We start from the raw sequence: 26,113 nt of genomic DNA, 5'->3' as shown, positions 1-26,113 counted from the left end.
CTTGATGAGGTCCCAACAGTTTATTTTTGCTCTTGATTCCCTTGCTTTTGGGGATGTGTCAAGTAAGAAGTTGCTGCGGTGGAGGTCAAGGAGGTTGTTTCCTGCTTTCTCCTCTAGGGTGTTGATAGTTTCCTGTCTCACGTTCAGGTCCTTTATCCATTTTGAGTTGATTTTTGTGCATGGTGTGAGAAAATGATCTAGTTTCATTCTTCTGCATGTTGCTGTCCAGTTCTCCCAACACCATCTGTTAAAAAGGCTGTCTTTTTTCCATTGGATATTCTTTCCTGCTTTGTCAAAGATCAGTTGGCTGTATACTTTTGGGTCCACTTCTGAGTTCTCAATTCTGTTCCATTGGTCTATGTGTCTGTTTTTGTGCCAATACCATACTGTCTTGAGGATGACAGCTTTGTAGTAGAGGCTGAAGTCTGGGATGGTGATACCTCCCGTTTTGGTTTTATTTTTCAGTATTACTTTGGCTATTCGGGGTCTTTTGTGGTTCCATACAAATTTTTGGATAGTTTGTTCTAGTTTTGAGAAGTATGCTGGTGCAATTTTGATTGGAATTGCATTGAATGTGTAGAGTGCTTTAGGTAGTAATGACATCTTAACTATATTTATTCTTCCTATCCATGAGCATGGAATGTTTTTCCATTTCTTTGTGTCTTCTTCAATTTCCTTCATAAGTTTTCTATAGTTTTCATCATACAGATCTCTTGTATCCTTGGTTAGGTTTATTCCGAGGTATTTTATGGTTTTTTGTGCAATTGTGAATGGGATCAGTTTCTTGATTTCTCTTTCTGTTGCTTCATTATTGGTGTATAAAAATGCAACCGATTTCTGTACGTTGATTTTGTACCCTGCAACTTGGCTGAATTCTTGGATCAGTTCTAGTAGGCTTCTGGTGGAGTCTGTCGGGTTTTCTATGTAGAGTATCATGTCATCTGCGAAGAGTGAAAGTTTGACTTCCTCTTTGCCAATTCTGATGCCTTTGATTTCCTTTTGTTGTCTGATGGCTGATGCTAGGACTTCCAGCACTATGTTAAACAACAGTGGTGAGAGTGGACATCCCTGTCGTGTTCCTGATCTCAGGGGGAAAGCTCTCAGTTTTTCCCCGTTGAGGATGATGTTAGCTGAAGGCTTCTCATAGATGGCTTTGATGATGTTTAAGTAGGTTCCTTCTATCCCAACTTTCTCGAGAGTCTTTATTAAGAAGGGATGCTGTATTTTGTCAAATGCTTTTTCTGCATCTATTGACAGGATCATATGGTTTTTATCTTTTCTTTTATTGATATGATGGATCACATTGATTGATTTGCGAATGTTGAACCAGCCCTGTAACCCAGGAATGAATCCCACTTGATCTTGGTGGATGATTCTTTTGATATGCTGCTGGATTCGATTTGCAAGGATCTTGTTGAGAATTTTTGCATCCGTATTCATCAAGGATATTGGCCTATAGTTCTCTTTTTTTGCTGGATCTCTGTCTGGCTTGGGAATCAGAGTGATGCTGGCTTCATAAAATGAGTCCGGGAGTTTTCCTTCGACTTCTATTTTTTGGAATAGCTTGAGAAGAATTGGGATTAATTCTGTTTTAAATGTCTGGTAGAATTCCCCAGGGAAACCATCAGGTCCAGGGCTCTTATTTGTTGGGAGATTTTTGATCACTGATTCGATTTCTTCACTCGTTATGGGTCTGTTCAGGTTTTCTATTTCTTCCCGTGTGAATTTTGGTAGTGAGTGTGTGTTTAGGAATTTGTCCATTTCTTCTAAGTTGTCCAATTTGTTGGCATATAATTTTTCATAGTATTCCCTGATAATTGCTTGTATTTCTGAGGGGTTGGTTGTAATAAGTCCATTTTCATTCATAATTTTGTCTATTTGGGTGCTCTCTCTTTTCTTTTTGATAAGCCTGGCTAGAGGTTTGTCAATTTTGTTTACTTTTTCAAAAAACCAACTCTTGGTTTCATTGATCTGTTCAATTGTTTCTTTGGTCTCTATGTTGTTTATTTCTGCTCTAATTTTTACTATTTCTCTTCTTCTACTGGGTTTAGGGCGTTCTTGTTGCTCTGCCTCTAGCTCCTTTAGGTGAGCTGTTAGATTTTGGACTTGTGCTTTTTCTAATCTCTTGAAATAGGCCTGGAGAGCAATGTACTTTCCTCTTAGGACTGCCTTGGCCGCATCCCATAGATTTTGAATTGTTGTGTTTTCATTTTCATTTGTTTCCATATATTTTTTAATTTCCTCTCTAATTGCCTGATTGGCCCATTCATTCTTTAGAAGGGTGTTCTTTAACCTCCATGTTTTTGGCGGTTTTCCAGACTTCTTCCTGTAATTGATTTCAAGTTTCAAAGCATTGTGATCTGACAGTGTGCATGGTATGATCTCTATTCTTTTATATTTATTGAGGGCTGCTTTATGTCCCAGTATGTGATCTATCTTGGAGAATGTGCCATGCGCACTTGAGAAGAAAGTAAATTCCCTGGCCTCAGGATGTAAAGTTCTAAATATATCCGTCAGATCCATCTGGTCCAATGTGTCTTTCAAGTCCATTATTTCTTTAGTGATTTTCTGTCTGGTTGACCTATCCATTGCTGTAAGCGGAGTATTAAAGTCCCCTGCTATTAGCACATTCTTATCTATAAGCTTGTTTCTGTTTGTGATTAATTGTTTTAGATATTTAGGTGCTCCCATATTCGGTGCGTAGACATTTATGATTGTTAGTTCTTCCTGATGGATGGACCCTGTAATTATTATGTAGTGCCCTTCTTCATCTCTTGTGATTGTCTTTAATTTAAAGTCCAGTTTGTCTGATATAAGTATCGCTACTCCGGCTTTCTTTTGATTTCCTGTAGCATGATATATATTTCTCCATCCCCTTACTTTTAATCTGAAGGTATCTTCCCGTCTAAAATGAGTTTCTTGTAGACAGCATATTGATGGATTTTGTTTTTTAATCCATTCTGCTACCCTATGTCTTTTGATTGGAGCATTCAGCCCATTTACATTCAGTGTTATTATTGAAATATGTGGGTTTAGAGTCTTTGTATCTTTTGTAGGGTTCATGTTTGTGGTGGTGTCTCTGGTATCTTTGTTCCTTGCAACCTTTCCTTCAGAGCATCCCCCTCAGGATTTCTTGTAGGGCTGGCTTCGTGGTGACAAATTCTTTCAATTTCTGTTTATTTGGAAAGGTTTTTATCTCTCCTTCTATTTTGAATGACAGGCTTGCTGGATAGAGGATTCTTGGCTGCATATTTTTACTGTTCATCACATTGAAGATTTCCTGCCATTCCTTTCTAGCCTGCCAAGTTTCAGTAGATAGGTCTGTCACCACTCTGATAGGTTTCCCTTTGTATGTTAGGGCCCTTTTCTCCCTAGCTGCTTTCAAAATTCTCTCTTTGTCCTTGTATTTGGCCATTTTCACTATGATATGTCGTGCAGAAGATCGATTCAGGTTACGTCTGAGGGGAGTCCTCTGAGCCTCTTGTACTTCCACATTTACTTCCTTCCCCAGGTCGGGGAAGTTCTCTGCTATAATTTGTTCCAGGACTCCTTCAGCACCTTTCCCTCTCTCTTCCTCTTCTGGGATTCCTATGATACGGATATTGTTGCGTTTGACCGTATCGCTGAGCTCTCGAATTCTTCTTTCCTGTTCCTGGATCAGTTTGTCTCTTTTTTTGTCAGCTTCTTGTTTTTCTATAATGGTGTCTTCTAAATCACTTATTCTCCTTTCTGCCTCTTCAATCCGTGCATTGGAGGCCTCTAATTTATTATGGATCTCATTTATCGCATTTTTTAATTCTTCATGCCTATTTTTATTTTCCATTCTGTCTGTAGCCATAGTTTCTTTGATGTCCCCTATGTTTTTTTCAAGCCCAGCTATTAATTTTACCATTATTATTCTAAAATCTTGTTCAGTGATGCTGCTGATATCTGTTTTGAGCAGCTCATTAGCTCTCATTTCTTCTTGGAGTTTCGTTGGAGGAGAGGTCTTTCGTTTTGTCATTTTAGTTAGCTTTCCAGCTCTTGTTGGTTTTAAAGACCTGTTATGCTCTCTGTACCTATGAGCCCTGCTATATCCAAGAAGACTCTTTGACTTTCTATGGCCTATCCTTTCAGAGAGTGTTTTTTTATGGTATCTCTTGGTCTCTCTTGTTGGGACCTTGGTTATTTTATTTTCCTATTCGTAGTGATATTTGGGACTCTCCACCTTGTGTACTCTGGCTTGTTTCCTGAGGTAGCCCTGGAAAAGAAAACAGACAGACAAACACACAGGGAGCAGTAGCACACAAACGCACAGGCTAATTCAACTAACATGCAAAGCGAGAGGGAAAACGAAAAAGTTAAGAGAAAAGATGGAGGAGGGAGGGCGAATAATAGGGAGTATAAAATACATAAAAGGGTCAAAAAGGGGAAAGAAAAGGAAAAAAGAAGAAAACCAATGGACAAAGAACGGTTTAAAGGATATAACTGGATTTCCCAGCTACAGTTTAATAGCCGTGTGTATGCAGCGCTGGTTGAAGAGCATAGAGAGAGAGGAGGCAGGGCAGGATGAGGCACAATTGGAAATAGAATGAACAGGCAGAAGGGATAAGAAGCTTTTTTTCAAAGAGGTAAAGGGTAGAATATGGTTGGATAGGTGAGAGAAGGGTGCTGGAATAATCCAGAGAAACTATATAGTCTTCCTGAGAGAAAGAGATGAAAATGTCGGTAGGTGTAGAATTTACATTTACAGAATGGACTCGTTGTGATTGTTTAAGCAAGCTGGGAGCCAGTGTTAATCAGGTCAGTGTTCTGGGGGAAAAAGAGAGAAAAGAGAAAGAAGACAAAAGAAAAAAAAAGGGAGGAGGGCAGCTCTCAGGCAGGGATGGGCGTGGCGTGATCCAATGCCTCAGGCAGGAGTTCTGCCTTGGCGGTTGTGGGGAGGTGAGTGACGGTGCTCCAGTCCCTTCTTGAACCAAGCGCTGCACCTTGCTTTTTTGGGCATGTAAACTCCCCGTACCGGGGGCGCAGCCAAAGTTGGTTGCACTCTTTAAGTCAGGCCAGTTCCAATCTCCAAATCCCAGTCCGTGCGCCCCGCTGAAATTGCCTTAGACATAGCTTCTCAGGCAACCCCCTCGGGGCAATTCCAGGCCCCCTGCCGAGCTCTGGGGGTGGAGTCAGAATCGCTGCTTCCTTCTCTGGGTCGGGCTGGCGCGCATGGGGGGGGGGGTTGCCTGCCGGGTGCTCTGAGTCCGTTCCCGCTGGAGTGAGGAAAACCGGATCCCTCTATGGCTCGTCACCCGAAACACGAACTCACAGGCACATTTCCCAGTTTTCAGCTCTCTGCCTTCCCTCTCGAGTTCCAGCCAGCCAGGTGTGCGGACACCCGGTGTCCACGGGGCTCTTTCAGGGCCCCCAGCCGCCCGGGAGCTACAATGGCGGCAGGCGCGCCACCACTCTGAAGTCCAGCCTCCAGGAGCAGCACATAGAAGCAGTATGTGCTCAGCCCCCCCGGGACCAGTTGGCGCGAGGGGACCTGGCGTGCAGGTATTTGGCAAGTACGGTCTTTCTATGCCCTGAGCGGACGTTTTTCCCCCCGAGCGGAGGTTTTTCTGTTTCGGACTCTCTCTTTTTCCCCTCTCATTCCCCGTAGAGGGTAGAGGGGAATAGCCTCCGACCCTGGAGTCTCCGATCACGGCCGGATTTTATCTTCCCCAGTTCGCACTCACGTTAGAAGGCTCTCTCAGTGGATTCTGCATCCTTTTTCTCCCAATCTCTCAGGTTTTGTAAGGTTTCCAATGGCTTCAGGTCTTTTCTGTGTGATGTATGGGCGCGAGTGCAAGTACGGAGCTCCTTACTTCTCTGCCATCTTGCCCCCTCCTCACTTTTTTTTTTTTTTTTTTTTTAAGAGACAGAGATAGAGTACAAGCAGGGTAGAGGAGCAGAGGGAGAGGGAGAAAGAATTCCAAGCAGGTTACACACTCAGTGCAGAGCCTGACAAGGGGTTTGATCCCATGACTTTGGAATCATAACCCACCTGAAATCAAGAGTGAGACCCTCAACTGACTAAGCCACCTACGCATTTTTCTTATCCATTCATCTCTTGATGGACATTTGTTTCCACTTCTTAGCCATTGTAAACAGTGCTGCAAAGAATGTGTGAGTGAAGATATCTCTTTAAGATCCTGATTTCAATTCTTTCATATCCAGAAGTGGGATTACTGGGTCATATGGTAGCTCTATTTTTAATTTGTTAAGGAAACTCAATACTGTTTTCCATAGTAGTTATTTTATTTGTATTTCCAGCAGGAGTGTGAAAGGATTCCAATTTCCTTTCACAAATATTCCAATTCCAATTTCCTTTCATTGCAAATAACTTGCAATATTTGTCTTTAGTGTGATTTTTTGTTTAGTTTTTTTTTTTATAAATAATATCTATCCTGATAAATAGGAGGTGATATCTTACTGTGGTTATGATATGAATTTTCCTGATGCTTAGTGACAATGAGCATTTTTTCATATGTCTGTTGCCCATTTGTATATCGTCTTTGGAGAAATGTCTTATTCAAGTCCTAATAATCCTAACTGGGATATTAGTTTTTTTGTTTTTTGTTTTTTTTGTTTTTGTTATTGAATTGTATGAGTTCCTTATATATTTTAGAGATTAACGCCTTATCAAATGTATGGTTTACAAATATTTTCTCCCATTCTGTGGGTTCTTTTCATTCTCTTGAATGATTTCTTTGCTGTGCAGTATATATTTTCCTTAAGCTTTCTCATATATTAGATGCACTAGGGTTATTATATTATATTTTATTTATTTATTTATTTATTTATTTTGCACGAGGGTTATTTTAGTTTTCAAATAGTTATAGTTTCATTGGCAATTTTAATCATTCAATTAAAAAACATATTTAGCTTCTCATTTATTTGTTATCAGTTGGCACCATGTGCCAGGCCTCACATCCACAGTGTTTTTAGCACTGGACTCTATACATAATCAACTTGAAACTAGAATTGATCATTTGGGATTTGGGAAAAACACCCTTCTTGTTTCTTCTACATGAATTTGTTGGGTACTAACAACTAGTTTAGTTTCAACAATCTTGATTTTCACCTTTCAATGAGGCCGAGTTTTAACTATGCTTTGTCACTCAAAGGCTTTTTCAGTTTTGTCTTCTCCTAGTTGATGATGAAAACTAGTTGTATCTTCCAATATTGTCATTTCAGTATTTCTAGACTGTCTTTTCTCTGTGACAAGCAGGTAAATTCTTTTAAAAATTCATTTCCTTTTTAAAGTATCTTGCTAAATAAACCAAATAGTAACCAAAGTTTGCTATTAACATTCCGTTTCCCAAGTAATACACTTCTTTGGTTCAAAATCTGACTTCCAAATTGGGAATATGTCACCACTCATGATATAAATCACCATCCAATAAGTTATTTGGTAACCACTTGTCAGCCCTTAATTGAATGCCTTCTATGGTTTTTGTTTATTTGTTATTATGGCTCATTTTTGGTTCAAGCATTTAAATTATTCACAGGGGTGCCTGGGTGGCTCAATCGAGTAAGTGTCTGACTCTTGATTTGGCTCAGGTCATGATCTCACAGTTTGCAAGATCTAGCCCTGCATCAGGCTCTGCACTGACAGCGCAAAGCCTGCTTGGGATTCTCTCCTTCTCTTTCTACTCCTCCCCCACTTCTCTCTGTATCTCACAATAAATAAACATTTAAAAAGTTTTTAAAAAAATATTCACAAAAGCCTAAACTCTGCTAAGAAAACAAGTCACCCCAAACTATCAATGACGCAGTGCAACAAAAATTTCATTCTCACTTGCATTACATGACCATTATGTGACAATGGTTGTTGTTCTCAGGAAGAGCTTCTCTCCTGGAGCCCCTCTCCCCAGGCACAGCTATTCTCCAAGATTTGATTCATGGCAGAAGAAAAAAATAATGAAAATGAAGAGCTAATGCTTAAAATTTTAGTGAAGACACATGTCACTTTCTCTCCAATTTCTTTGGCAGAGCAATTCCTGTAGCCATACCTGACTTCACCTTGGCAGACGCTTCCTCCTCCAGGGCAGAAGCACTTGAGGGGGAGACACTGAATACGGGGACACTGGAATTGAACTTCCTAATATGGGCAAATCACATGTAAATGCAAATGACCCAAAACATACAAATGGAAATGATCCTCAATGACCAAAAAACTGACCCAAAATATGATCCAAATATACCTTTGAAAATAACAAAGGCTAATTAGAAATAAAAGGTTGTTAAGGACAATCTTAAATGCCACTTTTCACCCAAAGGTTGGGAAATAATTTTGAAAACTAATAGCCAGTATTTAAAAGGTTGTGGCAAAATAGGCACTACAGCATTTTTCTGGGAGATTTATCATGAATAAATTGTTCCAATTTTCAGAAAGGTGTTTGGGCAATACTGAAGAATAGCCTTTAAAGTAGGCATACCCATTGGCCCAAAGTTTCCCCTTCTCAGTAATTATCTAAAACAACTATAAGAAAACACACAAAAAACATATAAAAGTATTTCATGGATAGGATTATTAATATTAATGAAAAATTGGAAGCATTTATAATGTTTAACAATAAGATAATTGTTAATTAAAGCATGATTTATTACTAGAATGGACCATAAAGCAGCCATTAAAATAATATGATATTAATCCCTGGTAGGAATAGATGTGTTTGCTATTATTGTTTAGCAAAACACATATTATTCAACAGTATGCATTATAGAAATAGAAAATTATAAAGGCATAAATACTTTGATTCAGCCTTGATTAAAATTATAGTTGAAACCATATGCTGTAATTTTCAAATGGTGCTTAGTGGAAAATTTTGGCTTTAATAATCTGTTTACATTGTGAGTCTCTGAGAATGCAAAGCAGTGACTTGGCTATTACCCTTTGTTCAGAAAGATAAGGAAGAAGGTTAAAGAATATTTGCATTCCATTACCATAAATATTAAGTTAAATCTACACTTTTCTTGTATCTTGTCATCATAAAGTTGAGTTTCTTTCTGTTTACTAAAAAGGACAAAGGGCTCTGTGTAAAATTCATAGTTCTGCTTTAATAGATTTTTCCCTTAAGAATTGTTGGCTTATAACCTTGAGACAACATATGTTTGTTCTATGAAACCACAGTTGTAAGAATGCTTGTCGTAGAAGGCTTCTTTTCACTTAAAGTTGTAACTTGGGTTTGTCCTAAGTGGTTGAATTTGCTCACCAACTTTGTGGTAATTAAGGAGATATTATCTTACTGATTTTTATTTAACCAACCAGGGGATAAAAACTGTCAAGTATTTTATTAAGTTAAAAATGCATTTTCAAAGCCTTCCTCCTAAAAATGAGAGAGACAGAGGGGAAAAGGTAGTTAATTTTAAAATACAACACAAATCTTATTCTACCAGAGCATGTATGATTCAGTTTATGTGTTTACATGCATGTATGTATAAGTAACCAAGTGAGTAATATATCTTTACTTAATAATGTCATGAGCATATTTCCATGTCAACAACATCCATTCTATCAGTTCTAACGGTATAGTGTTTTAAACTACATGTATTTACAAAATTTTATTTATTTTTTTATTGTGTATTTATTTTTGAGTGCGAGAGAGAGAGAGTAAAAGAGAGACTGAGCACAAGGTTTATTTTTGAGTGCAGGGAGAGAGAGAGACACACACACACACAGATTCCAAAACAGGCTTCAGGCTCTGAGCTGTCAACACAGAGCTCTACAGGAGGCTTGAACCCATGAACTGTGAGATAATGACCTGCGCAAAGCCAGACACTTAACCAACTGAGCCACCCAGGCATCTTGTGTTAACAAATTTTAATGTGTAACTAAGTTATTCTGAGCACATATATCACAATGTCAACACTGGCTATATTCGAGTGTTGGAGTTTTGTTTCTTTTTCTTTTTTTTTTTTTCATATTTATATTCTTTAAAGTTCCTGCCATGAATGTGTATTTCGTTGTTTTTGTTATTATGAGAAACTAAAACACACACACACACACACACACACACACACACACGTGCACACGCATGCATGCAAACAAGCAAACAAAACCCTCTTACACTCCCATCCAGATCAAATGCCATTTATTCCCTTCATTAGGCTTTTCTTGGTCTCTCTAGTCAAAGGAGCTGACTCTTCAAACTCTTGTTTCTTTTGCTTTGTATCATGGTTATATCTAACTTTCTTTTTTCAAGAAATTCTTCTAGTTCATTGGTTCCTTGGGGACAGGCATTACATTTTATTTTTTCTTTATGATATGTATGACTTTTAGCACAGTCCAGCCACATCATGGAGCTTTTGAATGCAAGTCCCACAAGACTGAATGTGTACAATCAGGTCCTTGCCCAGGTCACCTCCAATTTGTATCAAGTGTTTTCTCCCAGGACTCTCTGTGAGTCCCTGTGGAGGAGCAGGGCAGTGGCTTAGCTATCATTATAAAGCAAGCCATATCTCAAACAGCATAAATATTTTACTTGGAAATTAAAAAGCCTTGTCTGTAAAAAGGTGGTTTTTGAAACCTCCTTCCTGTTGTCATCTGAAAATGGAATTTAAATGGGGAGAGCATTTGTTTTTCAACTTTCAGTTGATTAAATTTTTCACTTTGCGATTCCTATCTTAAGCCCTCCTTGGCATCAATGAGGAGGAATGGGGGCCTTGCAGCATCTGGGTTAGACTCTCTCACCTCTTTGTTTTGATCTTAAAACCTATCTGCCTATCCAATATATATTTTTCTTTAACAAAAGCAGATCTGCAAGTCTGCACGATATTATGAGAAATGGATTTTACGTTACTTTGCAGCTTAGAGACACCAAGTGCTGCTAAGAATATAAATGCCCTGCTCTCATGTACATTCGTGTTCTCACTATTGTTTTGCTTAGGGTGATGTTCAAGCCCTTTGGCCCTTTGTGCCTGGCATGCAGTCCTCATTATGACTTGAATAGAGCTCAGCTGGACTTATAGAATTTATGATGTCTGGAGATAGTTCTTTTAAAACTTTTTCATTGTCCTTATCTAAACATTTCATTAAATGACAATTTGAGGTATTTTCCTTAGTTCTCAGTAGAAATAAGAAAAATATTTTAGGAAAAGTTTTCAAAATACTTAGAAGGGGTACTTAGTGGTGTGCACATTTTTTTTTCTTCAAATACTTGTGTTACTTTGGGCTTCTTGTTGTTAGTAAGATAACAATATCTCTAAAGCAAAAGCTTATGTTGTATAATAAGACCTTTTAAAAACTATTTATGCATTTTAGATTTAGGCTTTTTGTATAGTCCTTGGGTGGGCATTTGAAGACACCAAAATATACCCACAGGGGGTTTGTAGATTAAGTAATAAGTGGTAAGCCTCCAACTGAGGCTTTGTGTTTATCATTATCATCTTGGTACAGAAAATATTCAGACTGGTAATGATTCCAGGCTACCTGCTGTGGGGAATTTCAGCCTCAATGTAACATTTAATAAAACATTATCACTAGACTTCAGTGAGACTATGTTGATAAGAACTGCCTTTAAAAGATCTCAGAAGAGTGGACTATTGAGGTAGAGAATGCAAACCCTAGAAATAATAAAATAAAAACAGGAGTCATAAAAGTAGAGATAAAATTTTACCCAAACTAATAAAAAACAGTAAATGGGGAAAAAAAAGAAAAGAAAAAACACACAACAACCTATCTAAAGCTCAGGACTTAAATAGATAAAGGAAGTACATAAATTAAAGTCACACACTGCAAGCAATGCAATAAATGAATGGGGAAAACATGAATAGCAGAGAGCAAACCAAAATTCAGTAGGTAGGGGCCTGAAATATTGGCTTAGCTACATGATGGACTAGGTTCTTGGTCTTGGGAAGTTTTAGAATGGTATAACTTTTCATTATGTCAAGTTTCCCACACTTGGGCTTCACTGATTCTGCACTGCATGGTTTTGCTAGCATCTGTTACCTTCGCACTATGTACACTTTTATGCTCTGTATTTGGAGTCCGTACATTTGAAAATTCAGAGTAATTATTATACCTCGGTCTTTGCCTTTAGATTATCCTGAAGTCTGCTCGAGGTGTTGGTTAGTATAATTCAGCCTGTACCTAGCTTATAAATCGTGTTGTGAAGAATCATAACTGCCTGAGAAACGCTCTTCCGGGCTGGGTATTTCAGTGAGAAGTTTTTGTGGGGTCTCAGTTATGTGTTGGCATTGTTTAGGAATCTTATGCTAACCATTCAGTGCTTAATATTGTTTTTAAAGGAAAGCTTCCTTCTCCTAGTTCAAATACATATTCTCTTAGTTAACTTTTAGTGCTTCTATTAAGACACATATCTTTACAATTTTTGTGTTCCGCTAGCTATATATTATTAGGGTTGTTTCTACCACTAACAGTGGTCTAAAGTGCTTGGTTAGGAAATGTGTGAACTCTTATAGGTCATCAAGATATCATTTAGAACATCATTTTATTCTGGTGGACTAAAAGCTGTGCTCTTGACCTTTAAGTCTAAATGTCTGCTAGAGACCTAACTGGCTAAGGATGTCTCAACAATAAACAATTATTGTATTATTGTGTTATTTCTTTTAATTACAAAGTTGGTCATTAAATAAAAAGCCCATAGGTCACCTAATATGTGTTTGCATTTCGTAAGTTGCTTGAATTTCCAAGTCTTATTTTGTAGAATAAAAGCAAATGCTTCTCCTTATACTTTTAAATGCCAAGTAACATTTGTAGTCTTAATAAAACAAAAAATAAAACTTTATAGTGTCATTGTAAATAGAAATAAGAATAATCAATTATTCTTCATGTATGATAGATATTCAGTAACCCTAGTTTGACCTTCAGGCATACCTCTATCTGATGTGTTTCTCAAAGGGAGAATATATTTCTTTCTCACTTGTAGCCCCTATAAAAATTTTAGGAATTATTATTTCAGGAATATTTCTTAAAATAATTTTTTTGTTTTTTGCTTTTTTTTTCAGACAAGCCTTATCCTGTCCATAAAACTAATCACAATATGTGCTGAGTTTCTCGTACAAAATTTGAGGACAGGATTTAACTCTCTGATGTTATTAGCATACTTATTACATTTTTTCTTGTTTATAAAATGAATAATTATTTATTGAAACATGAATATGTATATGAGTCTTTCCTAGATGATTTGATGGTGTCAAATGAGGAAGATGCAGATTTGGGGATTAAGGTACATACAAGATAAATTATTGATACTCTAAATTGGGTATAAATGAAAATTCAAGTAAAAGTAGAAAGACATAATATTACATAGAATATTACATAGAAGACGTGAGCAAAGGCAAGATTTATCTTAATGGATAAATATAATTTCAACGGATTGTAACGCAGGCCTGGGAAGAATACACTCCAGACAGAACAGTTCAAGCAGTGAATAGGATGGGTGGATGATGAACAGATGATAGATGATGACTAGCTAAATATCGAGTTAGCAATATCTTGATTCATGTCAACCATTTTATACTTTATAACTTTTATAATCACCAAGTCATTAAAAAAGATTTATGAAATATTTGTATATAACTTGTTCAAAGTCATAAAGCTATGATTTGACCCCACTTCTGAAAGACTCAAAAAATAAAACATTAGTTTTTTCCATTATGCTGTCTCTTTTGGACTTCAATTTCTCTTTAAGACTATTTATTCATGTCAATTATTATTTTTCTAAATTAAAAATATGGAAACATAATAGAATCAAGCAACGTTATTCTTTGGGTTTTTTTTATATTGTCTTTAAATTACAGTACTTACTCCTTTTCTTTCTTCCCTTCTTTCTTTTCCTTCCTTCCTTTCTTCCCTTCTTTGCTTTTTCTTCTATTTTATTAAGCACTTATTAGGTTTCAGGAACTGCATACATATAGAAAGAGAAGGAGCTGATAAAGGAAACATTGGAATGATCTGTAGCTTGTTTCCAAGCTTAAATGGTTAGGAAGGAAAATTAAAACCATAAAAAAACTTTAGTTTTCTTTATCATTCTTTTGCATATTTTAGCTAATATTAGGCTTAACCTTTTCTGGTTTAGTTTTATGTCTCTTTATTGTGTGATCCTCCTCTTGTCTTAATGCAACGTATGTTTTATAAAAATAATTTCATCACAGTTCTTTGTGAGTCTACTTTGTTTCTGTCTTCGTTTAATATATTTTATTCTTAATTGGGATTGTTATTATTCTGGGCTTTCAGTAAAAAGAATACATTTATCTTTTTCCTGTATCAAAAAATTCTATTTAAGATATCTGGTGGAAGATTGTATTTTTTTCTTGTTTTTATATCTTCTACTTCAGCAAGAAGTTATCTTTTTTAAAATTCATTCAGAAATAAGCTAAGTTTAGCAGTTCCCTAATATTGTTTTATTCATCTCCTGAGAAATAAAATTTTCAACCAAGTAGATAAAAAGTATATATACATGCTCTACTTTTGTCAGAACTCACCTTTGTCTTAGATTGGTTTTCCTGGAAAGACACTGAAAAGGAGAATTGCACACCAAAGGCTTACTGGGGAGTATTCTTCAAAGATACTCTTTTAAGTGAGTGAGGAAGGTAGAACCACCTCATTCTACAATTTTATTGCAACTGAGACTCAGACAATATTCCAGAGGAAACTCAGGAGTTTGGATGAACTTAAAACATTGTCTTGATTTTAGACAGAGGGCTAGGCCTTTGTATGCCTGCATCTAATAGTCATAGGTCACTGATTCCCTAGTGTAGGGCTCGGAGCCCTGGATGAGGAAATTCCCTGCCTGCAGGAGACAACTCCCAGTGAGGGTCCAACTGTGGGCCAGCAGCAGTGGATCTTTCCAGCAGCTGTGACAAGCTACAAAGGCCTTCAAGAGGAGGCCTGGGTGAAGCACTACTATATACACCTCAACCTTCAGGTCGGTCTCCTAAGAAATTAACTCACATACAAACACACACAATAATATCTGCATTAAGACAAAGACTAAATATTAGTTTTCCAACTGTTTTTAAATTTTTTAGCTTATTAGCCAAGTCCTTCTTACATGCAAAAAAAAAAAAAAAATTCTATGGGTTCCCTAACTTATACCTTATTTCTCCAAATCTGAATGTTTCAGAAATACTTTTTTAAAACTTTTCCTTACACATAGTCTCTTTCAACACTGTGGATTAAATGGCTACTGGGTAAGCAACCTAGAGTGTCTGCCAAATGGGCTATGAACAGGTGTCCAGAAACACAGAATAGTCAATTAGCTCCAAAGAAGGAAGGAAGTTCCCCCTAAAAAAGTAGTGACCACTAGCTCTGGGAGAGTAGGGTGAGAAATGTGAGGTCAGCCTCCGATAGAGGCCGAGAGCTGAGCAAGGGTGAGGAGGGCAAGAATAGGAGAGATACCCAAAATGGCCAGTGCACAGACTGGGGTGTGGGCTCATCCAAACACCCCCCCTCCCACCAGGAGCTTTCTATGGCCAGTGAAGGAAGGTAGAGATAAGTCTAAGAGAAACGGAAAGCCATCAAAAGACAATAAACAGAGAGTGTGCATATGCTCTGTGATCAGATTATTTTCTCTAAGAAGCAGTACTTATTATTGTTGATATTGTCATTTTCTCATTTTTTTTAATACAATGAAGTAAAGGTTGGAAACGGAAAGTAGAGTGCCAGATGACAAGTGGTTACAACATAGATCAGGGTTGACAAACTATATCCCACAAGCCAAATCCAAACTTCTGCCTGTTTTTGGATGGCCCCCAAACTAAGGATAGTTTTTACATTTTTAAATTTGAATAAAAGAATCTAAAGAAGAATAGAATTTCATGATGTGAGTATAATGTGAAATCCAAATTTCAGCATTCTTAAATAATGTCTTGTTGGAAAACAGCTATGCTTGTTTGTTTACGTATTAACTATGACTGCTCTAATCCTACAGGAAGAGCTGAGTAGTTGCAACAGAGGATCCATAACCCGCAAAGCCTCAAATATTTACTATCTAGCCCTTTGCAGAAAATGTTTGACTTAGATGATGAATTTTCCAGGTATTGCTAAGGTTCACAATATAAAAATCCCTGGACAAAAGGTAGAAACACCTACCCCTCTACTCAGAAGATCTGCTCCTAGGCCGACTAGTGAGTTTATTTTTGTAGATATTGAGGTGAAATGTACAGTGTCTATTCTTACACTTTGGTGGGAGAGGCAGACATTCCAGAACTATCCACACACACAAAATGTATATTCTAAAAGAGTATAATAGAAGTAGAGGGTGCTGTGAGGTAGCATCATGTATTTTCTAATCAAAAGAAAGGCTTCTTTGAGGATGTAACATTTAAGTTAAAGGAAAGCATATGAAAGTCTAGGCAAAACTTTTGGGCAGAGGGAAGAACAGGTGCAGGCCGAACTGAACTGGCACTGGGTGTGTTCTAGGAATGTAAAGAAGGTCCATGTGGTGAAAACATAGTGGATGACTGAGAGTAGGTAGGGGCCGGATCAGGCACCACTTTGTAGATCAAAGATGTTGAGAATACAACAGGAAGCCTTGGAAAGGTTTTGAAAGAGAAACATGATGGGATGTGCTTTTTAAAGAACTCTTTGATCGCCTCTTCCTGAAGAGTAGATAGGCATTGCAATAGCAAGAGGGAACATGAGGACATGGGGGTGTGTGTGAAAAATGATACAGTGGATTTTGGTTCTTGAAGGGAGGGATCTGGTAGGTGAGGGAAGGTTGAAAGTTCATGAAATGGGCCACATCTGGTGTACTGAGAAGTCCAAAAAGGAATGGAAAGGCCTTCCTAGAGGTTGGGTGTGCATAATTCCTCTTTGCCACCAGAAGAAGAGGGGCAGAAGTCGCAGGAGTAAAACTTTTAATTCCAAAATATATCCCATTTTCTCTATTCAGTGCTGCTTAAAAATCTTTCTCTGGCTTTTTTCTACTTATATCAAAGATCTAAGGAGGTCAGTGAGCAGCCTGTTCTTTTTCCTTTAATATTAAGACTTATTGTAAGTCATCTTAACCTTCATCATACATTTTATTTCTCTCTCCCTTATTCCTCTTTTTCTTTGTTCTGTGTTAGACTCTGGTTTGTGCTTCAGGCATACAGAACAATGCATTCATACAGTAGAGCTCTGTGGAAACATTTTAAACCATGTTCTGTCTCTTCTGTCCTCATTTTCCTCTCCCATCTTTTTATTGCGCTCTTTTTCATCTTTCTTTTACAAGATTCCTCCTTTTGTTTTGCCTTCTCATTCTCTTTCTTTGTTCCAATCTTCTCCTTATTTATTCATTACTCCTCTGTTTCTCTTCTTTCCCACCTCATCTCTATCTCCGTCTTTGGACAACACCTGCTACATCCTCATCTCCCATTCTATTGACAGCTCTAGCTGTGAGACCCCAAAAGAAAACCAAATCCATGTAACAGATATACATTCTATATTTATATATGAAGATATGAAATAGGTGTATTCACTGCCAAGGTCACATATACAAATTTCTTGAATTGTAGGTGGAATTTTGATGACCTCCATTTTAATAAAAACCTCTTTTATATATTTTAATATTTTTTGTTTTCCATCTCTCCCGTCTACTCTCCTCCCAAGAAATTCAAGGGATTCTGGATTTCTTATTCCATTTTCATAATGTAGTAATAAACTTTTCTTCAATCTATGTTTTTGTATTATTTGTGCTTTATGTTTGTGACTACCATGTTATAACTTTCCCCATGGGAAGGGTGGAGGGCAGCATTATGCTGATTTTTAAGTTTTCAAATCTACCAACTTAGCCAAATAGTATTTTTTTAAGTGATGACAAGTTAGAGTCAATTACTTCCCTATTGGGATTATTATAGTATCCCTTGTTTGTCTCTGAGATTTCCACTAAGAACTCTTACTTCCCTCTTATCTAAGGAACACATGGGGTTAATGGTGAGCCGTTGGTTAGAACTCTATAAGAAAAAAAATAAAATAAAGAAAAGAATTCCACATGGGAGTCAGGTGGATCTGAAAGCCAGGTTTTACTTTGTAGCCAAACTCAGATAGAAAAATGGATATATTTCTTTATATATAGCAAGATTTCTGTGACCTTCAGGGACTAGCTTGTTAGCTCTGGAGAGGTTTCTCTATCCCTACCTATTTATTTCTGAGTTTTGTTTCATAATATTACCATGTTGCTGTCATGCATTTAGTTTCTTTGTTATGCATTTTGTCTACCTTTCCTGAGATTCAGATTCTACTTTCAACCCCACCCTGACAACTGCTTGTTGTTATTCTGACTGCTTGTCCATTGGTTCTGGTCTTCCAGACCTTAGTCTAAGCCCTGGCTTATTATCACTCTGTAGTAGTCACTCAGTGCCTCAGAACATTCCATGGACACTTGACATGTAAAAATGAATATGCAGCTGCCACAGCATTACCTGAGATGTTAGTAGCTGGAAATGACAACTATAGTTCCATATTTATCACTGCTCAAATTCCAATGGTTCTAATTCCTCACATAACTCACTCCAGAATGTGCATCCTTTTAGAACCCCCATTCTATCAAGTGTCTCCTTTATATTCCAGAGATGTTAACATATACTCCTTTTAGAACCCCCATTCTATCCAGTGTCTCCTTTATATTCCAGAGATGTTAACATATACTCATGAATTCATCGTTATCCTTGCCCATGAGGCTGAGTTCTTCAGTCTCATCCATTGGACAGAGGAGCCATTCCAAAGCAATTCATGCCCTATTGCTGCTGCTGCTGCTACCATCATTTGTGTCTGAGCTGGAGTCTAGTTAATGCAGCAGAACTGGAGCCATGTGGCTTTATCTCTTGGCATTAGTCTTGCAATGTTAGAAGGAAACATCCTCTTATGGAAATACTCAACAAAGTAAGTCCAAGAGAGGGTTCCACTACACGGCTGTTTGAGTTCCAAAGTGCTAGATAGCATTTGGCTATACAACTCTTCCATTTATGTAATTACTAAATTCTTCCCAGGAAAAGACACACATTTTGCAAGGTTGATGGATGGAGACAAATTTTTATATTAGCTCTGTGATGGCTTTTAGATGTGGCAACTTGGCTAAGCTGAACTACAGTCCCCAGAACTCCATTCCTAGAATGTTTCTGGGTAGGATGGGCTACGAGTCAGAGGGAGGCAATGGCCTTGTTTTGGCATAACACATCCCATCGTTACTCAGTCAAGCTAGGTGCTGCTGTGAAGGGATTCTGTAGATGTGGTTACAGTCATGCATCAGGTACATCAAAAGGGCAATTTTCCTTGGTGGATCTGCTTTAATTAGTGGTAAGTCCTTCCCTGAGCCCAGGGACTCCAAAGAGCATTTGAATCTGTAATGGCTCTTCCTTCCCCTTGGATCTTTCTTCCTAATGGACACCTATGGTTGACAAGCTTCAGCTTGTGTTCCTCAGGTTTCTACCTGCCTGAGATCATTTTTTCCTAATCGCTACCCTGTGGACTTTAGTCTTGCTTTAGCCAGTCCCAGATCGCTCATCCCTCACATAAAGTCATATGCATCCTACTGTTTCTGCTTTTCTGAATGAACTGTGACTGATACAAGGCCCTACAAAACCATTGTCTAAATCCTGGTGCTGAACAGTGTTCAGAAGACTTCTCAAAACACACCTCAGTCCAACATAAATAGACATATGGTGGGGAGATGTTGCCTAACACTACCAGTATCAAACATGTTTTGGTTGGAGTTTCACAAGGATTTGAACATTCATACATCACAGGAAAATTTCTTTTTTATGATTTGATTATGAAGCAAAGTGAGAAAATGAGTTCTGTTTTCCATAGATTTGGCATCCAAATGGATAGGAAATGTTAATACAGAGGCTCCATGAATGGCTGCTTTGGAAGAACCAAGAAACTTGGTTGAATGGTTAGAAGGTTAAGTGTATTTTTCATGTGGCCAAGTGGAATTTAAGGAAAATGAATGTAAATAGAGTTTGTCATTTGAAAATAGCTAACCTTTGTTATTTTCCTGAATTCCATTGAATTCCAACCAGATTGATTTGTGGGTCAATACTGTTAACCCAAACTGTGCCAAAGTCAATGTCATCAAGGTGTATTAAAATTATTCACTTGTTTTTGTGTAACCCCGACTTCATCAAAATGAATCCATGCCCTATCCAATTAATATCCTCATTACCACCCTCAGAAGTGAAGAGTTAAACTCACTGGGGAGCAGTAATGGTAATATGTCCAGAGAAAGATTCATCTGGCCCCAGCTGTCCATTTTATTCTAAGTGCTAAATGCGTTAATATACATAGACTATCATTTACATAGCAAGTGACTACGCAAGATGAATTATTTATTGTGTGACAACTACCTAATACCCAGTGTACTATCAAATGCAAAGCCATTTCTTATTTGACCTGTATATAAATTTGCATTATAGAATTCATTACCTTCACATATAAGTCACATTGAAGTTTTGCACAGCTATCTCTCAAAGAAGCTGTAGGTTACCTCTGCTTTGATTTAATTGCCGCTCTCCTTGTATGGCAAAGCAGCCCACTCTTGGAATGGAAGAATTTCAGGGACCCCAGCCAGGCAGCCTGTGAAAAGCCTCTCCTTTGATGCAGAGTAAGGTGAGAGAGAAAGACAAGCCCAAATTTAATTAAAATGTTATGAGAGCTGGAAACCAGCACATGAGACAAAGTAGAGGGGAGAAGGGTTTGTGCCTCCTGAAGTGTGTATGCTGCCAGGGATCACCAAGGTAATAAAATTCAAGCTGCTTTCCCCAGGCAGTGGGTGACCCCATCCTCTGCAGAGAGCTGCATGTTTACATTTGGAAAGAACTGGGAGGAAGTCTTCCTGAATAAAAAATTGCCTCATTTCCAATTTATTCTTTAGTCTCTGGAATGTAATTTAATTCATCTTTGCAGTTTTCATGTGGCTTTGCTCACTATTTGTCTCTGGATTATCTTCGCAACCTTAGTAATATGGTTCATCAGGGAGGTTTATGCCTCTGAATGTAATAGTGCTAAGACTAGTTCCCTGACCAGGCAAATAGGAAGCTAATCGCCCACCTTGCTGGAGAACCAGAATAGTATGGACTGGAAATTTCAGGTATTGAAATGAATTATGGGTAGGCTTTCGAGGCCTGAAATTTTAGGTATCCTCCCCATTGGATTCTTGGTCAGTCGCTCAGGGCTCTGTCAAATTGGATGGCCTCAAGATTTGCTTTGCCTCTGAGATTTTTTTGTTACTTCCCAATTCCAGCTGGACTGCAAATACTGTAAGAAAATCCTTTCTTATTATTGGCATTTTGGTCCTTCTATTTCCCATCTCACCTGGAAACAGGCAGGGCAGAGGAGTGAGAAAATGAAAAGAACAATGGGAAAGGTAATAGAATTGCACTGAACCCTCGAAGAGATTTGGTTTGAATTCCACACTAAGGCTGAGGCACCTACAAACTTCAGCTAAGTCAGTTCAGGTGTACTTGTCCCTCCAAATGTATTTTTCAGACCTCTTTTTTCTGGAGGAAAGCTTTTTGGTTATGAGATCTGTTGGAATATCTCTAAGATTACAAAGCTTCATTGGTCTCTGTCATTTGATACACATACACCCACACTAGAAATGTTTTTCTTTAGTAAATGAAAATGTGGACTTAAAGATTCAATTGTAATCTAGTCCCTTACCATACAGAGGCTGATCTGGGGACAGGCAATATCAACATCATCTAGGAGCTTCTTAGAAACACCCCATCCCACTCTGTGCTGACAATATGGAGTCTGCTTGGGATTCTCTCTCCCTCTCTCTCTCTCTACCCCTAGAGTGCTCTTGATCTCTCTCTCTGTCTCTCAAAAATAAATAAATAAACATTAAAAAAAAAAAAACCCAGACCTATTGCATCTGAATCTGAAATTCAACAAGATCCTTAGTTGCTTTGTAAGCACATTGAAGCTTGAACTCTCTGATATAGACCATAGACCTCCAACCACTTACTTTATTTCCTCCACTGGATCTTTTCTTCAAATGACTAAAGCGAGGCTTAGACAAGGGAGGGGAGCTGGGCTGATATAGATGTTGAGGTTCTCAAGCTGTCCATGCCTCCTGTTCCTGCTGCAGGTATACTACCACAGGGCACCATGGCACATAACACAAAAACACTAAGCCAATTTCTGCATTTATTGTGCATTAAGAGACCGAGGCTCTGAGAGGTTATATAGCTTCCTTTAGGTCACAGAGCTTGTTAGTGCTAATGCTGAGTCTGTATACCAGGTGGTCTGATGCCCAGTTCTGTTCTCTTTTCATACCGCCTAGCTCTGACACCCAGGATTTGTAATAAGCCTTTGAACAAAAAAATAAGCTGTGTCTGAGACTGAAGTTATTACCCAGGCTTTGCCACTCCCTGGACAATGAAAAGCATTTAAACACCTGTCCTTGTTGAAGAGTGAATTAGTGCATTATGTGTTTATAGCTCTGATAATTGCACCCTATGCATATGATTGTCTTTATAGAACAAATCTGAGGTTGAATGCATGCTTTTAGTTGGATTATAAATGTTTATTTAAAAGATGGCTCCAATTCAATGCTGCAGAATCAATTCCGGGCCACTAAAGACCTCACATTTAGACTTTTTATCCTCTGGGCCTGAAAGACAAAAAGCTTAGGATGGTGTTAAAGACTGAATGTTTGTGCACACAGCCTCCCACTTCTACCCCAATTCATATATTGAAGTGTTAGCCTCTATTGGGATTGTATTTGGAGATATAAGGCCTTTGGTCAGTAGTTAGGGTTAGATGAGTTGTGAGGGTGGGGGCCTCATGATGGGATTAGTGTCCTTATAAGAAGAGAGAGCAGGGAGCTCACATGCATACTAAAGAAGAGGTCATGTGACCACACAGTGAGATAGCCACTTCCTACAAGCCAGGAAAAGAGGCCTCAAAATGAAACCTGCCTTGCTGGCACCTTGATCTTGGACTTCCCAGGCTCCAGACCTATGAAAAATAAATTTCTGTTGTTTAAGGCACCCAGTCTATGGTATTTCTTAGGGCAACCTCAGGAGACTAATACAGATGACATGCCTATCATATCCATTTACAAGTGAAATCTGGGCATTCATGTGAAAATTTAGTAACAATGATTGCTCTTAATTAAGGAGTGCCTACTACATATCAGTTACTACCAGTCACTATGTTAGACATTTCATATATATTATCTATTTAGTCTTCACACTAATCCTTTACAATCAATATTACACTGTTTTTACAAGTGCTTTCTTTAGAAGAAGGAGCATGTCTCCGTCTGTCTTAGTACCTCCGGATTTTATCACAATGCTTGGCATACAATGAGCTTTCAAATGTTGCTGTTGTGGGGCATCTGGGTCACTCACTTGGTTAAGTGTCTGACTTTGGCTCAGGTCATGATCTTACAGTGAGTTCGAGCCCTGCATCAGACTCTCTGCTGTCAGTGGGGAGCCCACTTGGGATCTTCTGCCTCCCTCTCTCTCTCTGCCCCTCCCCTGCTCATGCATATGTTTGGGCTCTCTCTCTCAAAAATAAGCATTTGAAGAAAATTAAATGTTGCTATCATACTGAAGGTTATGAGATTTGCCCAAGGCCATGCATTTGTAATTTTTCAGATCCACAGCTATCTTCCTAAAGCTCATTATAGTACATTGCAAGAAATGGCCACAAATCCTTCCCATCACTTCATGTGTGCTCCTGTTAAAAGTGACTTTTCTGTTCCTTCCATCCAGAGGTGGCATCTTTCTTGCCACTCTTCTGAATTTAAGCTGTCCCTGGGACTTGCTTTGACATCCAGAAAGTAGCAGAGCAACAATTGGGAGTTTTGAGCCTAAACCTCAAGACACAGGTCTCCTCCCGAGACTTCCATGGAAAGGAGCCTGGGCTAGTTTCCATCAGGGTGCAACAGCTTATGGTGGTCAGCATCAAACACCATCTATGAGAACAAGCCTGTCTTGGACCTGGACTGTGTAGCCTACTGGACTGAGTGGTGCCACATAAGTGAGCAAAAGTAAGACCAGCAGAAGAATTGCCCAAATAAGCTCAGCCAACATTTATGACCCATGTCATTATAGTGTAATAAATGATTGTTTTAAGCCATTATTTCTATTACTACATAAGAGAAAACTGATATACCCATGTTCCTTCTACTACCTAGATGTTGATGAGGATGGTGGTGATAGAAAAGGATAACAATAATACTGCGTGACATTGTTGAAAGGTTATATGTGCAAAACAACACTTTAAGAACTTCTTATCCTTTATATCATTTAATCGGTTAACCATCCTATGAGGTGGTACTATATTATCTCTCACTTTATTGGTGAGAAAACATCAAGCGACTTTCCTGGATCATACAGCTAGTAAGTGTTGAAGAGGTTATATTCCAGAACCAACACTCTCAACCACTAATCTACAGAATTTAAGAAGAGGAGCCACAGTGCAATGTGTTACATGGTAGTGGATGGGGGGAGCTATAGGGATATACTTATGGAGCTGATGGGTTAAAGGAGTGTAATAGGCAGAATATGGTCCCTCAGTGTTGTCATGTTCTTATCTTCAAAACCTGGGACCACGTTATATTACATGACAAAGAGAATTAAGGTCACAGGTGGAATTATGCTTGTTATATTAGTTTCTTGTGGCTCCTATAATGTTACCATAAATTTGGTGGCTTTACACAACAGAAATTGATTGTATCTGAAGACCAGAACTCTAAAATCAGCCTCAATGGGCTGAAACCAAGGTGGGGGCACTCTTGAAATTCCCTCAAAGCCTTAGAGGAGAATCTGTTCCTTGCTTCTTCCAGCTTCTGGTGGCTGTTAGTATTCCTTGGTTTGTGGCTGCATCACTCAAATCTCTGTCTCTGTGGTCACATTGCCTTCTCTTCTATGCATATTGCCTCCTTCTGCTTCCTTTTTATAAGGACACTTATGATGGCTTTTAGAGGCTACTCTGATAATCTAGGACAGTCTTCAACATCATTGAATCATGTCTTTAAAGTCCTTTTTCTTTTTTTTTTTTTCCTTTTTTGCCAAAGAAGGTAAAATCTACAGGTTCCAAGGATTAGGACATGGATATCTTTTAGGGGACATTATTCAGCCCACCACAGGTGATAATGTGAGGTAGGATGAGTTGAGATGGAAAGAATATCGTGAATTATCCAGGAGGTCCCAATATAATCCCAAAGATCCTTTAAAATGAAAGAGGAAGGCAGAAGAGAGTCAGAAGAGATCTGACTATAGAAGAAAGACATAGAAAGATGGAATATTACTGGCTTTGAAGATGGAGGCAAAGAAATGGATTCCCTTAGAGCCTCCAGAAAAGAGTCCAGCCCTGTGGACACCTTGATTTTAGCCCAGTGAGACCTGTCAAACTGTTAGGTAGTAAATTTGTGTTGTTTTCAGTCACTAAGTTTGTGTAATTGGCTAGATGGTACAAGCCAAAATGCTCCATTTTAAAGCTAACCTTTGTTCAATATTTCCTTTCCATCAATTACTACGTAGGTTTATTTATACATATAATTTCACGTGATTTTCATGGAAACAGTGAAACAACAAACTTTTTGAATCGATGTCTCCATATGATAACTATGAATGCAGTAGTCCCCTCTTATCCCTGTTTTCCATTACCTGACTGTCAACCATGTTACAGAAGCAAATGATCCTCTTTCTGACAAATTGTCAGAAGGTCAATAGTGGCCTAATGCTACCACAATGGCTATGTCATTCACCTCTTTTCATCTCATCATGTAGACATTGTGTCATCTCACATAACCACAAGAAGAAGGGTGAGTATTGTACAATAAGATATTTTGAGAGAAAGAGAAAGAGAGACCACCGTCATATAGCTTTTCTTACAGTATATTATTATAATTTTCCTATTTTATTATTGCCTATTATTGTTCATCTCTTACTGTGCCTAATTTATAAATTAAACTGTATCATATATGTGCATATAGGAAAAAACCTTATACAGAGGGTTTAGTACTACCTGTGGTTTCAGGCACCCACTTTGGGTCTTGGAACACATCCCCCACAGATAACGGGGGGCAGTTAGTGTATTAAGACTTATCTTCCTAAAGATACACAGCTCCATCGTCGTGGAGCAGGGACTGAACTCATAGAGTCTGACCTCTGAGCCTCATTGTCTACACCCCCA

Source organism: Hyaena hyaena, unplaced genomic scaffold (genome assembly GCF_003009895.1).
Source record: "Hyaena hyaena isolate Hyena2069 unplaced genomic scaffold, ASM300989v1 scaffold_66, whole genome shotgun sequence".
NCBI classification, from domain to species: domain Eukaryota; kingdom Metazoa; phylum Chordata; class Mammalia; order Carnivora; family Hyaenidae; genus Hyaena; species Hyaena hyaena.
Note: the sequence above shows the minus strand (reverse complement) of the source record.